The sequence below is a fragment of the Salmo salar genome, chromosome 04, assembly GCF_965601325.2.
Source record: "Salmo salar chromosome 04, fSalSal1, whole genome shotgun sequence".
NCBI lineage: Eukaryota > Metazoa > Chordata > Actinopteri > Salmoniformes > Salmonidae > Salmo > Salmo salar.
In genome coordinates, this window is record NC_138294.1 from 21,934,773 (window position 1) to 21,950,803 (window position 16,031).

Sequence of the window (16,031 nt, forward strand, 5' to 3'; positions counted from 1 at the left end):
ACTTTCTGAAAAAGTTACAGAGGGTTTATCTAATGTTCCTTTGTTAGTTTTCAGCTCGTTTTGCTCTAGCTAGCGTTAGTTGTTGATGTTGTTGTTGTAACTGAGGGAGAGAGAGCCTACCTTTTCATGGTTGTTTGATCAATATGAATGTAAAGTTTTCCAAATGTAAGAGGCCTCCCATGGTGTCTACATATTTGCAGAAATCCATTCAGGTGTATTTTGTGGCTTTTGGTGAATGCGTTCTAATGATCTAAAGTCGCGTGTTGCAACTGCCTGTAAACACACAGTCCAGTTCAAAGTGAATGATGGCAGGCCTGTGTGTCTGCGTAGACTCCGGTCCTGGACGAGACAGATGTTTTTATCAGGTTTTATTTACTGCAATGTTTTTATTAATTGTCCAAACGCGCGTCCGTTTTCCCACTCTATATTACTATAGAATTTTCACAATTGCCTTAGTATACTGGTACGTACACTGAACAAAAATAGGGAGTATTTCTGTCTGTAATAATGCCCTTTGTGGGGAAAAACTCACACTGATTGGCTGAGGCTGGCTCCCCAGTGAGTGGGCCTGGCTGGCAAGTGGGTGGGCCTATGCCCTCCCAGGCCCACTCATGGCTGCACCCCTGCCCAGTCATGTGAAATCCATAGATTAGGGCCTAATTAATTTATTTCAATTGACTGATTTCCTTATATGTGGCCTCCATCCATCCATCCTTTCCTCTTTCCATCCTCTCCTCCTTCCATCCTCCCCTTCTTCCATCCCCCCCCTTCCATCCTCCCCTCCTTCCCTCCTCTCCTCTTTCCCTCCTCCCCTCCTTTCCTCCTCCCTCCTTCCATCCTCTCCTCTTTCCATCCTCTCCTCCTTCCATCCTCCCCTCCTTCCATCCCCCCCTCCTTCCATCCTCCCCTCCTTCCGTCCTCTCCTCTTTCCCTCCTCTCCTACTTCCCTCCTCTCTTTCTATCCTCCCCTCCTCTCCTCCTTCCCTCCTCTCCTCTCACCATCCTACCCTCCTTCCCTCCTCCCTCCTTCCCCTCTCCTACTTCCCTCCTCTCTTTCGATCCTCCCCTCCTCTATTCCTTCCCTCCTCTCCTCTCACCATCCTACCCTCCTTCCCTCCTCCCCTCCTTCCCCTCTCCTCCTTCCATTCTCTCCTCCTTTCCTCCTTCCATCCTCTCCTCCAAAAGAGCTACCCGCACACATACACACCGATGGTCCTCAGCTCCATATCGCCTGCCAGGTAGCAATATTGAAAATACATTGAAGACTGGAACAATATCACGTATCATTTTCCCCTCCACTCCTCGACCACCTGTGGCCTCCCTCCATCCCTCTATCCACTCCTCCAATGCTCCTCTCCTCTCCTCTATTCCCTCCCTCCTCTCCTCTATTCCCTCCCTCCCTCCGCTCCTCTATTCCCTCGCCCTCCCTCTCATCACCTCCCTCTCGTCCCCTCCCTCCCTCCCTCCACTACTCCACTCCCTCCCTCCCTCCCTCCCTCCCTCCCTCCCTCCCTCCCTCACCTCTCTGATTCCATCTGCTCTCTGGGTCTGCAGGAGAGCAACTCAAGCCCATTAGGAATGTTGGGTGAAATAACCTCAGCAATGAAATGTAAGTGCTGCTTCTGAAAACTATATAGTGATAGGAAAGCAGAAATAGTTGCTGACTGGAAAACACAGTCTGTCGAGGTGGAGGTCCAATCAAATGTGTGATTTCTCACAGGCAAGAGACTATTTATAATGATCAGTACTACTGCTGTTACGGTTGGTATTCTGGATGTGCCAGAACATTGCTCTTGGTGTTTGCATTTGGTTAACATGGCGCCGACAGAGAGGGCTGCCTCACTTCTAGTCCTTGGAAACTTTACAGTATTTTGTTTTTTTATGTATTATTTCTTACATTGTTAGCCCCGAAAATCTTAAGTGTCATTACATTCAGCCGGGGAAAACTATTGGATATCAGAGCGGGTCAACTTACCAGCACAACAAGCAGGAATACGACTTTCCCGAAGCGGATCCTTTGTCCGCACCACCCAGGGCATTTGAACTGATTCCAGAGGCCGACCCAAAACAACGCCGCCGGAGAAGAGGGAGTCAGAGCGGTCTCTAGTCAGACTTCGGAGGCACCCTATATTGCTCGCTAATGTCCAGTCCCTAGATAACAATGTTGATGAAATCAGGGCAAGGGTTGCTTTCCAGAGAGACATCAGGGATTGTAACATACTCTGTTTCACGGAGACATGGCTCTCTCGGGATATGCTGTCGGAGTCGATACAGCCACCTGGATTCTCAGTGCATCGCGCCGACAGGAATAAACATCTCTCCGGGAAGAAGCTGGGCGGTGGTGTATGTTTTATGATTAATGACTCATGGTGTAATTATAACAACATACAGGAACTCAAGTCCTTTTGTTCACCTGACCTAGAATTCCTCACAATCAAATGCTGACCGTATTATCTCCCAAGAGAATTCTCTTCGGTTATTGTCACAGCCATGTATATACCCCCTCAAGCCGATACGACAACGGCCCTCAAGAAACTTCATTGGACTTTATGCAAACTGGAAACCATATATTCTGAGGCTGCATTAATTGTAGCTGGGGATTTTAACAAAGCAAATTTGAGGAAAAGGCTACCTAAATTCTATCAGCATATCGACAGTAACACTCACGCTGGAAAAACACTGGACCATTGTTACTCTAACTTCCGCAATGCATTCAAGGCCCTCCCCGCCCTCTTTTTGGCAAATCTGACCACGACTCCATTTTGCTCGTCCTTTCCTGTAGGCAGGAAGTACCTGTGCTAAGGACTATTCAACGCTGGTCTGACCAATTGGAATCCACGCTTCAAGATTGTTTTGATCACACGGACTGGGATATGTTCCGGGTAGCCTCAATAATATTGACGTATACGCTGATTCGGTGAGTGAGTTTATAAGGAAGTGTATGGGAGATGTTGCACCCACTGTGACTATTAAAACTTATCCTAACCAGAAACCGTGGATAGATGGCAGCATTCGCGGCAAGGCGACTGGGATCAAGGCAGAATACAAACAGAGTAGTCATTCCCTCTGCAAGGAAATCAAACAAGCAAAATGTCAGTATAGAGACAAAGTGTAGTCGCAATTCAACAGCTCAGACACAAAACGTATGCGGCAGGATCTACAGACATTACGGACTACAAAAATAAAACCAGCCACGTCGCAGACACCGACGCCTTGCTTCCAGACAAACTATACACCTACTATACCTGCATCGAGGATAATACAGTGCTGCCGATGTGGCCCGCTACCAAGGACTGTGGGCTCACCTTCTCTGTGGCTGACGTGAGTAAGACATTTAAAGGTGTCAACCCTCGCAAGGCTACAGGCCCAGACGGCATCCCCAGCCGTGTCCTCAGAGCATGCGCAGACCAGCTGGCTGGTGTGTTTACGGACATATTCAATCTCTCCCTATCCAAGTCTGCTGTCCCCACATGCTTCAAGATGGCCACCATTGTTCCTGTACCCAAGAAAGCAAAGGTAACTTAACTAAATGACTATCGCCCCGTAGCACTCACTTCTGTCATTATGAAGTGCTTTGAGAGACTAGTCAAGGATCATATCACCTCCACCTTACCTGTCACCCTAGACCCACTCCAATTTGCTTACCGCCCCAATAGGTCCACAGACGATGCAATCGCCATCACACTGCACACAGCAATATCCCATCTGGACAAGAGGAATACCTATGTAAGACTGCTGTTCATTGACTATAGCTCAGCATTCAACACCATAGTACCCTCCAAGCTCATCATTAAGCTCGAGACCCTGGGTCTCAACCCCGCCCTGTGCAATTGGGTCCTGGACTTCCTGACAGGCCACCAAAAGGTGGTGAAGGTAAGAAACAACATCTTCACCTCGCTGATCCTCAACACTGGGGCCTCCAAGGGTGCGTGCTCAGCCCCCTCTTGTACAACCCTGTTCACCCATGACTGCATGGCCATGCACGCCTCCAACTCAATCCTCAAGTTTGCAGACGACACTACAGTGGTAGGCTTGATTACCAACAACGACGAGACGGCCTACAGGGAGGAGGTGAGGGCCCTCGGAGTGTGGTGTCAGGAAAATAACCTCACACTCAACGTCAACAAAACAAAGGAGATGATCGTGGACTTCAGGAAACAGCAGAGGGAGCACCCCCTATCCACATCGACGGGACAGTAGTGGAGAGGGTAGAAAGTTTTTAGTTCCTCAGCGTACACATCACGGACAAACTGAAATGGTCCAACCACACAGACAGCGTGGTGAAGAAGGCGCAGCCTCAGGAGGCTGAAGAAATTTGGCTTGTCACCAAAAACACTCACAAACTTTTACAGATGCACAACTGAGACCATCCTGTCGGGCTGTATCACCGCCTGGTACGGCAACTGCTCCGCCCATAACCGTAAGGCTCTCCAGAGGGTAGTGAGGTCTGCACAACGCATCACCGGGGGTAAACTACCTGCCCTCCAGGACACCTACACCACTCGATGTCACAGGAAGGCCAAAAAGATAATCAAGGACAACAACCACCCGAGCCACTGCCTGTTCACCCCGCTATCATCCAGAAGGCGAGGTCAGTACAAGTGCATCAAAGCAGGGACCGAGAGACTGAAAAACAGCTTCTATCTCAAGGCCATCAGACTGTTAAACAGCCATCACTAACATTGAGTGGCTGCTGCCAACATACTGACTCAACTCCAGCCACTTTAATAATGGAAAAATGTATGTAATAAATGTATCACTAGCCACTTTAAACAATGCCACTTTTATATGCTTACATATCCTACATTACTCATCTCATATGTATATACTGTACTCTATACCATCTACTGCATCTTGCCATCTTGATGTAATGTATCACTAGCCACTTTAAACAATGCCACTTTTATATGCTTACATATCCTACATTACTCATCTCATATGTATATACTGTACTCTATACTATCCACTGCATCTTGCCTATGCCGTTCTATACCATCACTCATTCATATATTTTTTATGTACATATTCTTATTAATTCCTTTACACTTGTGTGTATAAGGTAATGGTTGTGAAATTGATAGGTTAGGTTACTCGTTGGATATTACTGCATCGTCAGAACTAGAAGCACAAGCATTTTGCTACACTCGCATTAACATCTGCTAACCATGTGTATGTGACAAATAAAATTTGATTTGATTTAGTAGGCTTGATTACCAACAACAACGAGAGCCTACAGGGAGGAGGTGAGGGCTCTTGGAGTGTGGTGTCAGGAAAATAACCTCTCACTCAATGTCAGCAAAACAAAGGAGATGATCGTGGACTTCAGGAAAGAGCAGAGGGAGCACCCCCCTATCCTCATCAATAGGACAGCAGTGGAGAAGGTGGAAAGTTTTAAGTTCCTCAGCGTACATATCACTGACAAACTGAAACCCACACAAACAGTGTGGTGAAGAAGGCACAACAGCGCCTCTTTAACCTCAGGAGGCTGAAGAAATGTGTCTTTACACCTAAAACCCTCATAAATCTTTACGGATGCACAATTGAGAGCAACCTGTCTGGCTGTATCACCGCCTGGTACGTCAAATGCACAGCCCACAACCGCAGGACTCTCCAGAGGGTGGTGCGGTTTGCATAACACATCACTGGGAGCAAACTACCTGCCCTCCAGGACACCTACAGCACCCGATGTCACAGGAAGACCAAAAAGATCATCAAGGACAACAACCACTCGAGCCACTGCCTGTTCACCCCGTAACCATCCAGAAGGCGAGGTCAGTACAGGTGCATCAAAGCTGGGTGTAGTTGGTGTAGTTGACCTGCCAAAAATGATGCCAATGTGGCCGTGGTATCATTCCACTGAGGTTTCTTTCTAAGATTACCTAGTTTTACAAACTTTTGTGACGATTAGTCTAGTTCAGGTCTGCGTTGGTAAATTACCCCTCAATACTCTAAATGGAATGTACTCCTATAGGTCTACCGTAAATGGGATGTGATCCTCTATAGGTCTACTGTAAATGGGATGTGATCCTCTATAGGTCTACTGTAAATGGGATGTGATCCTCTATAGGTCTACTGTAAATGGGATGTATTCCTACAGGTCTACTGTAAATGGGATGTGATCCTCTATAGGTCTACTGTAAATGGGATGTGATCCTCTATAGGTCTACTGTAAATGGAATGTAATCCTATAGGTCTACTGTAAATGGGATGTACTCTATAGGTCTACTGTAAATGGGATGTACTCCTATAGGTATACTGTAGATGGGATGACTCCTATAGGTCTACTGTAAATGGGATGTGATCCTCTATAGGTCTACTGTAAATGGGATGTGATCCTCTATAGGTCTACTGTAAATGGGATGTGATCCTCTATAGGTCTACTGTAAATGGGATGTATTCCTATAGGTCTACTGTAAATGGGATGTTATCCTCTATAGGTCTACTGTAAATGGGATGTGATCCTCTATAGGTCTACTGTAAATGGGTTGTGATCCTCTATAGGTCTACTGTAAATGGGATGTATTCCTATAGGTCTACTGTAAATGGGATGTTATCCTCTATAGGTCTACTGTAAATGGGATGTATTCCTATAGGTCTACTGTAAATGGGATGTTATCCTCTATAGGTCTACTGTAAATGGGATGTTATCCTCTATAGGTCTACTGTAAATGGGATGTGATCCTCTATAGGTCTACTGTAAATGGGATGTGATCCTCTATAGGTCTACTGTAAATGGGATGTATTCCTATAGGTCTACTGTAAATGGGATGTTATCCTCTATAGGTCTACTGTAAATGGGATGTATTCCTATAGGTCTACTGTAAATGGGATGTTATCCTCTATAGGTCTACTGTAAATGGGATGTTATCCTCTATAGGTCTACTGTAAATGGGATGTATTCCTATAGGTCTACTGTAAATGGGATGTTATCCTCTATAGGTCTACTGTATATGCAATGTGATCCTCTATAGGTCTACTGTAAATGGAATAGCCTTCTGCTCCCCCTCTCCGATAGAGAGGTTGATGAGAAAAAGAAAGTGACACGCTGAAAGTGACACTGGGCCGGTTGCACCAACATGGATTAACTCTTGAACTGGGTTAAATCAAGCCTTAGCTATTAATCTTGTTGCACCAAACTTTAAACCTAGTTTAAAATTAATCCTAGTTAAATTAAATCCTTCCTCTAAGTTTAGTTTTCACTTTAAATTGAATATAAACTTATTTTGGAGATTAATTCTAAACTGCCACTTGAGGTGGTTTAACTGCTAAAATTGCAGCGTATCTACTGTGGAGAGACCAAAACGACAGTTCCCCAGAGAATAACTAGAGGCAGGTTGAATCCTGTTGAGTTTTATGATAATGATGAGTTGTCAAGGAGATATTGCTTCTCCAAGGACTCTGTAATGCAACCGGAAAGACAGGTTGGACCCACCATTAAGCATTTTTTTTATAAGAAACATTCATGTGTTGAAAATTCCAAATTGTTTGCATAGTCAATTTATGCAAAGCTCTGACAGACACCCTTACCCCACCAGACATGCCACCAGGGGTCTTTACACAGTCCCCAAATCCAGAACAAATTCAAAAAAGCTTGCGGTATTATACACTGCAGAGGCATTATTGCATGGAACTCCCTTCCATCTCATATTGCTCAAATGAACAGCAAACCTGGTTTAAAAAAACTGATAAAGCAACACCTCACGGCACAACGCCTCTCCCCTATTTGACCTAGATAGTTTGTGTGTATGTATTGATACAGTATGTAGGCTATGTGTTCCATTTTTAAATGTATGTAGTTCTGTCCTTGAGCTGTTGTCTATTAATGTTCTGTACTATGTCATGTTTCATGTTCTGTGTGGACCCCAGGAAGAGTTGATGCTCCTTTCGCAACGTCTAATAGGGATCCTCCCCTTTCAAACCCCCAGACACCTGAAGAGAGAGAAAACAACGCCTCTCATATTCTGGCAAGAGAGCACGAGTGGGGACAAGATTGAAGAACATCAAATTGCTTGGGGAAGCATTGTTTTAATAAATTCTTGTTTAAATAAATTCTTGTTTAAATGAAATAAAAATATTGGTTTTGTACAGCAATTTATTTGGGCCTTATGATACGCCCAGCCTGATGACTTTATGCAACGTGCTGTAACTGATAATGGTACCATTGTAGTGAAGTAGCATTAACGTTAACTTTAGCGTGCATTATAGTAATTGATATTGACCAGTTATTTATGCTTACTAAATATTGTTGGGTTGAGTTGTCCGTCGTCATCATATGGGTTAAGGAGAGGGGCAAACTGCTGGGGAATCATCTGCATATTTTCTGGGAGAGATTACCAATTCCCTTGGACGGAGGCCACCCTCTGGTCTGAAATAGCCCCTCCTCTCCTCTGACATATCCTTTTTGGCTTTGGCTTTTAAGTTTTTCCAGGCCGTCTTCATCTGTGTCACTCTTCTCTTTAATCCCTGACAGAGAGAATAAAGTAGACGGCGCGCATCAAATGTCTGATTTATGACCCAATGTCCGGATGACGCGTACATGCCCAAATATGGGTTTAGGACATCCTGGCGGGAAGGAGTCACGTGGTTATGGCCATATAAGTGCATCCTGTTCCTGTTGTCACATGTTAGAGTGTGGGTTATTTTATATCTATATTGCATCTATTCCTTTGAAGTTGTCATGATGATTGATGTGTAGGGACCTCGTTGAACTGGGGGGGGGGGGGGGGGGGGGTTTGAACATTTCAAAGAGGATGGCCCCACACCCCACCTATTTTATTGCTCTTAGGGTTGTTGTCTATGAAGCAGGAATGTCTGGGGGGGGGGGGGGGGGGATTGTGTAGGCGGCAGACGCATTATAAATAAGACCCAGAACAACACATGCGGCCCCAGAACACAAAACAAGATTTAAAAAAAAAAAACCAGAACATTAAACAGAAAATTATGTCTCCTAGGCCAATTCTCGGGGTGCTATGCGTCTCTTGTCACGAACCCAATGATAAAAGCATCGAGGAATTTTGGATACGAGTGATGGCCATATGACCTACATATTCCAACCTGAGGATTCAACTGTGAAGATTTTCACAGACAGCGGTCCCAACCCCCTTTATCATGCAAAACCCAGGAGTTTTTCTCCTGTGCTGGGTTTGAGAGAATGGCTTAAGATACGGCTAGCGCTCTGTCAAATTGAACAGGCCCTGAGTGGTACAACCCTGCCAGGCTATGCATTGGAAGAGCTTGTGTGGGGGCGCTATGATCGCAAACACCATAAGGATCTCTTCAATGGCTTATAGCCCCGACTCCAAAGTGACAATTTTAGCATGTGAATAATTTGATAGTACAAATGTGACGAAATCTGTCAGTTCATATGTATTTTCCAAAGCCTGCAAGGATGTAAACAATGTTATGCCAGAGTTTAGCTTTAAATGGATTGATTACCCTATATTCATAACCCTGATGAATAAGCTGGACAGTCTTTTCCAAAATCGTGAACAATTACGTCGCTGGTCGCTTCTATCCTTAAGACATACCCAGGGTCTACACCCAAGACGTTTGATCTATCCATGGAGTGAAAACTTACGGAGCCTTGACGGATCGTGCAAGAGAGTCTGTCTTGACGATGGTGAATTAGAGACGGATGGCTGTCAGGGTTAAACCTATAGCCGGGCCCTTTATCTGTAAGAAAGGAATAGTAAAAATGTTTAAGTAATTATAGCATGTTTTAAAAGGTCTGTACTAAAGATTTAGAATTAAATAAGGGGTATTAATGCTATATCTCAACCCTTAACGAACGGGGATCTCTCGTTTTCGCTCTAGCCCCGGTCTGTCGTGGAGAAATGCAATGTCTTAAAAAACAATGTCTTATTTTATACGAATACAGTCTTTCCTACAACAACATGTTAGAAACATTAAAGGTTATTAAAAGTGTAGTACTGTCTGGTAATGCTGTATAACTGTTGTACAACCAATGTCTATACATAAAAAAACATACGTGAGTGTTTCAATATTGCGCAGTAAAAATGTTTAACTAATTATAAGCTGTTTTAAAAAGGTCTGTACTAAATATTATGAATAAATGGTTTTAAAGCGGTATCTCACCTTTAACGAAGGGGCTCTGGCTTTTCGCTCTATCATCATTCATGTCCAGGAGAAAAAGGATTTCGGAAAGACGTGTGCGTGCGCGGGGGTGTGTGCGTGTGCGGGGCATGTATGTGTGTGTATTTCAAAACAAAAAGGGGGTGGGGATGTGTGTCTCTGCATGGGGCGTTTGATACCAAAAAAAGTGTGTGAGGCTGTTTAGGATTGTGTGTGTGTCTCTTCAATTGGGCTTGGCACTTTCGATTCATTACCCCACATGCCTTTCAAATATGTATTTATCTCACCCCCAAGGATGTGGGAGGCTAAAAAGTCAAACAACCCAGGCAGAATATATCTTGTCGAGACAACCTCCTACGGTTTAAAACATATGTTATTTCTAATCAGTGCATATACTAACGGTCCCCCCACCCCGGGCTATAAATTTACAACGGACACCCCCCAAGCTGCTACCCCTGAGGTTGTAGGGAAACAAAAGGAAATACAGGCACACAGAATATGTCGAGACACCCTCCTGTGGTTTTTGGGTCTCTAAACATTCTGGGGTACTATATGACCATTTGATTTTGCATACAGGATGCCGCCTGAAAAAACGGCACCCCCGCTCTGTAAGCTCATTACAGAATATCTCTCCTTAGAGCCACGACCGCGGAGCGAGGCTAGTGAAACAGATACTAGCCATTCTGTACGAACGGCAAAAGCGCAACTCCAGACACCAGGCCCAACATCCCAGAGGAGTTATCATCTCAGAACAGCTAAAAGATTATCTGTGAATCCGTCTGTCACGATTGTCGTAGGAATGAGAGGACCAAGGTGCAGCGTGTGTGTCGTTACACATTTTTATTTACACTGTGAAACTATGCAATACATAAATAAACTGAAAGACAAAAACAACAAACCGTGACACAGAGGTGAAACATACACAACTCAAAATGAATCACCCACAAAACCCAGGTGGAAAACCCCCTACTTAAGTATGATCTCCAATTAGAGACAATGAGAACCAGCTGCCTCTAATTGGAGATCATCCCAAACAAAAACCCCAACATAGAAATACAAAACTAGAACCTAAACATAGAAATAGAAAACATAGAGAGAGAAAAACCCCGTCACGCCCTGACCTACTCTACCATAGAAAATAACATCTTTCTATGGTCAGGACGTGACACCGTCCTAATGGAGCTTTCTGAAGGTGAGTTAGTGAAAATAATATATTAGATTTGGAGGTGTTAGGTATTTTCAGGGAATTATTTGGATATTACAATTTGATATTATTGTAATATTAAACAGGAGTTATATGTTTTTTTTAAACCAGGGGACAACAATGTTTTAGGTAATGTGTCAAATGCACGTATTCTTATAAGTTAAAATGTATATCGGATAAATATATGTTAATATTATCTAACGTTTGTAGGATATCAATCCTTTACCCAGTTGCTCTGGGGAATAAATGATTTGGAACAGCCTTTGTTAGAAGGGGATTCAGTAGAGCAAAACGCGTGCAGCCAGTCCCCATCACACCATTGTCGACGGAAGTCCAATAATAAAATCCATACAAATATTTATACATTAAAAACAAAAAGTGTGCACCCTATATTAAAAGCTATTTTTGTGTTTACAGCTGACAGACCGCAAAGAAGGATCACGGCTGCATTATGTACTCTGAACGACTACGGTGGAGATGATGACATAGATGCTATTCCAGACCCAAACAAGCAATGCACAACTTATGCGCAAATGCTTTGCGCAGAATCACCCCAGCCCGAAAAGTGTTACTGGGCCGGAAACTTACTGCTTCAAGAAACGGCGCTACATGGACACGGTATGAAGCCATTATATATTTATATATATATGTTATTAGTTATACATATTTTAATATTATTTATAGATTTTTATGATTGAATATGTTAAAACAATGACAAATAATGTTTTTTCAGACTCCAACGAGACATGCCCGGCAGAATCTGGAAGGCCTGGTGAAAAAAGTCTAGAGCCCACGGTTTCCGCGATTCGTCAGAACAGCCCGCGTCAAAAAAGCCGAGGTAATTTAATTATGTATTGTTAATATATAGTATTATATCTGAAATGTATTTGACATTTTTTACCTAATATATTTTATGTTTAATAATCTATTTTGTATATATTATTTTCTTTCAGACTCCTCCCCGGCGTATAACGGCACAGAAGACCATACACACCGAGAGCACGCGGAGGATTTCGGCGCACCGGACATTCACAATAAAACAACAAAACCGGATGATTTCACCGTTTTAAATAACATTTCAGAGGTAGACGACTTGATATTATGTGAAGCGGCCAACCTTCTTGATTCCTCCAATTCTTTTGTAGAAACACCCAAACCTGAAATAGAACAAGCTAGGTTTCTCACAGCCTTTTCTTGGCCTCTAAAATCCAGAAAGGTTTTGCTACACAAACAAATGGTGGCTTTACTCAAGCGGCAATACAGTCAGGATCTATCCTTCTGGCATAGAACAATGCCACGTTTGTTAAACAACAAACCGATTAAAACATGCAAATACATGTAACATGGATCCTTCCAGAATACCACAAGAACACACATCATTAATTACCCAAATGGATGAGCCAACAGACATAATTGAGACAGTTGAAACCCTGTTATCCCAGATACCGCACGAACTCCAAGCTTTAATTCACCAGATGAATGAGGCTGGGGTAACAGACATAATTCCGATAGATGAAAGCCTATTATCCCAGATTCCCGCCGAACTCATCAAATTAATTAATCATATGAGTGAGTCCGGGATGACCGATGAAAACCTGTTATCCCAGATTCCTGCGCCCTCATATCGTTAATTAACCAGATGAATGAGAGCATAAGATCTTCTACACAGGAACCCACACCGACCCCGCCATTAACTCCCATGTCCGAAGAGTCTGAAATGCAATACGATGTTTTGAGGAATTGGACAATTGTCTAATAAATCAGGAGGGAGATGGTCTTGATAGAAGTGTCCGGGTTGTATACCGAAATAAATTCAGCAATACAGAGATTCGACAGTTTTTCAATTTCACATAGATGAATCAGAATCTTGACTATGCGGTGTTTTATGTGATGATATTGGATACTCTGAACGACCTGTTAGACAGGGCAAGAGATTATGGCGAACCTCGTGATGTCATATAGTTGGACATTTGTGGAGCTAGCATGCAAAACACTTTATCTCTTATTTTACCCAATGATGAAGCAGATCTTGAACAATTTATAGCCCTGCTGGAACGAATTGTTCAATCAAATATATCTGTCATAGCCGATAGGACCCTCGAGCTTGTGGTGCAAATAATACGTCAACCCCTGGGTGGTGGGGGGGCAGAGAAGGAAACTAGATAGCCTAATGCAATCAGAAATCATAAACAATAGAAGGGCATACCTCATAAACGTTCACAATCCCGGTAATAAGCTATGCTTTGCAATAGGCCTAGCACATTTACTCAACGCCGGATGTACGGATCTAGCAGCGTTACAAAAGGCTAGAGAGCTCCAAATGGCCGTGGGTCTAGGTATACAGGATGCGGTGGCATTCTCTGACATAGTCAAATTTCAAAACTTTCTGAACATCAAGATTGTGGTTTTGTACCACAGTAGAGCTAATGCAGCTCTCTTGAAATTCCAAAACAACCCACAACCTCATCCTCAGATTCTGTACTTATATGTGCAAAACGACCATTATTATGCTATTACCAACATCACCGCGTTTTTAGGCGCACCATGTGTTTTCACACCAGAAAGGGGGGGGGGGGGGGGGGGGGCACTCGTGCAGTTATAACTGTTCAGTATGTCTGGATGAAAATTGTCCGATGCAACCCTTAAACCTGACACCATATGCGGATTGTCACCGCACATGTCGTTCGGACTACTGTTACAAAAAACACAAAATTGAACCATGGCACCCCAAGGCCTGTAAATCTGTAAGCAGTTGTGACATTAACAAGAAATGTCCAAAATGCCAGTGCAACTACAACCTTAAAATAGACAGCCCTAAACCTCATGTGTGTGGAATCATACATTGCCTAATCTGTAAAGGGCCTTTGAAAAGCAGAGACGCTGAAGTGGTTCAAGAAGTGCCACACGAATGTTATATTCAGCCCTTGGCTGAAGATGAACATTCAGAGAAATACGTTTTTTTTATGATTTTGAGACTAATCAGCAATCAGGGGTTAATTTGCCTATTTTTGTATCTACCCTGACTTTCAAGGGTGATAAGGGGTCAGCAGAGGGGCCCAATTGTGCGCTCCTCTTTCTAAAACACTTTAGAAAACCCCAGTACCGAAACTTCACATTTATAGCGCACAATTCTAGAGTCTATGACTCATACCTTCTTTTGAACCCTCTGATACAGCAAGGCGTTGCACCAAGTGTCATAGCTCAAGGTAGTAAAATCTTGTGTTTTGTAGACCCCGCCTTCAACCAGAGATACATTGACAGTTTAAGCTTCTTACCCATGAGATTGGCTCAAATGCCTGAGGCCTTGGGTTTTGAGAACTCTGTGAAAGGCTGGTTTCCCAATTTCTTCAGATCTGAGGAGAATCTACATTATATTGGATCTTATCCCAGACCCGAAATGTACGGGTGTGATCAGATGTCTCCCAAAGAGCGAGAGAGATTCATGACATGGTACGAGACAGTATGTCACAGCACTTTTGATTTCCACAAAGAGATGGAGTCATACTGTGACAACGATGTAGTTATACTTCGTGAAGAATGCCTCAGATTCAGAGAAGAAGAAATCAAAGACGCAGGCATTGACCCCTGGAGTTGTACAACTATTGCATCGGCATGCATGAAAACCTATTGTACACACTTTCTACCTACAGCATCTTTAGCTATCCCCTCACCTGACAACTACCGACGCCAATTGAAGTCATACTCTAGTGGGTCCATTCAATGGTTGGAGTACTTGGCCCAGGATAAAGACATTTTTATTCAACATGCTTTGAACAGGGGTGAGAAGGCGTTTGGGCCTTATCATGTAGATGGATACACACAGATTGACGGTGTTGAGACCGTGTTTGAGTACAACGGTTGTTTCTTCCACGGTTGTAAATCTTGCTTTGAGCCACAGGCCATGTGTGTCCTAACCCAAAAGACTTTTGGGGAAATGTACCAAGAGTTTCAAGACAAATTGGAATCTTTACAGGCTACTTATGGTTTGAAAGTGAATGTGATGTGGGAGCATGAGTGGACCGCACTCAAAAAGTCTGATCCTCATGTTCGATTCTTCCTTTCCAGCTTTGACACACCAGAACCCTTGGAACCATGACAGGCCTTGTATGGAGTCCGTACCAATGCTTTGACATTGCGGTACGTAGCGCAACCCGACGAGACAATAGGATATGTTGATTTTACGTCCCTTTATCCTCATGCAATGAGTTCCTCATGCTATCCTATGGGTCATCCTTAAATTATTCACCGCGACTTTGACTTACCCCAAAACTATTTTGGTCTGATCAAAGCAACTGTCTACCCTCCTAGGGGTTTGTTTATACCAGTGTTGCCTTACAAGGGACCTCAAGGAAAACTTTTCTTTCTTCTTCGTTGCACCTGCAGTGAAAACAACAACCAGGAAAAGCCTTGTGATCACTCAGATCAAGAAAGAGCCCTGACAGGTGTATGGGTCACAGTTGAATTCTCTAAGGCTCTAGAGATGGGGTATCGTGTGGCCAAAATCTTTGAAGTTTGGAACATTTCCAGGAAATCAGACACTCTTTTTAAAGAGTACATCAAGACCTTCTTGAGATGCAAGCAACTGGCTTCAGGCTATCCTGCATCGGTCACTGATCAAGAGAGCAAAGACAAGTACATTCAAGACTATCACGACAGAGAAGGCATACTTCTTGACCCTGACAGAATAGAGGTCAACAAAACCCCAAAAAAATTGTCGCAGAGATGCAACGTCGAT

General features: G+C 43.6%; 1 long non-coding RNA gene across 1 annotated transcript; it reads left to right on the forward strand.

Moving 5' to 3' along the window:
• Positions 1–11,841: 11,841 nt before the first annotated feature.
• LOC106602391 (uncharacterized) lies at positions 11,842–13,798 on the forward strand. The gene is made up of 3 exons (XR_001328209.3): positions 11,842–11,914; positions 12,030–12,134; positions 12,250–13,798. It is a non-coding gene; the product is annotated as an uncharacterized LOC106602391 (long non-coding RNA).
• The last annotated feature ends 2,233 nt before the right edge of the window (positions 13,799–16,031 follow it).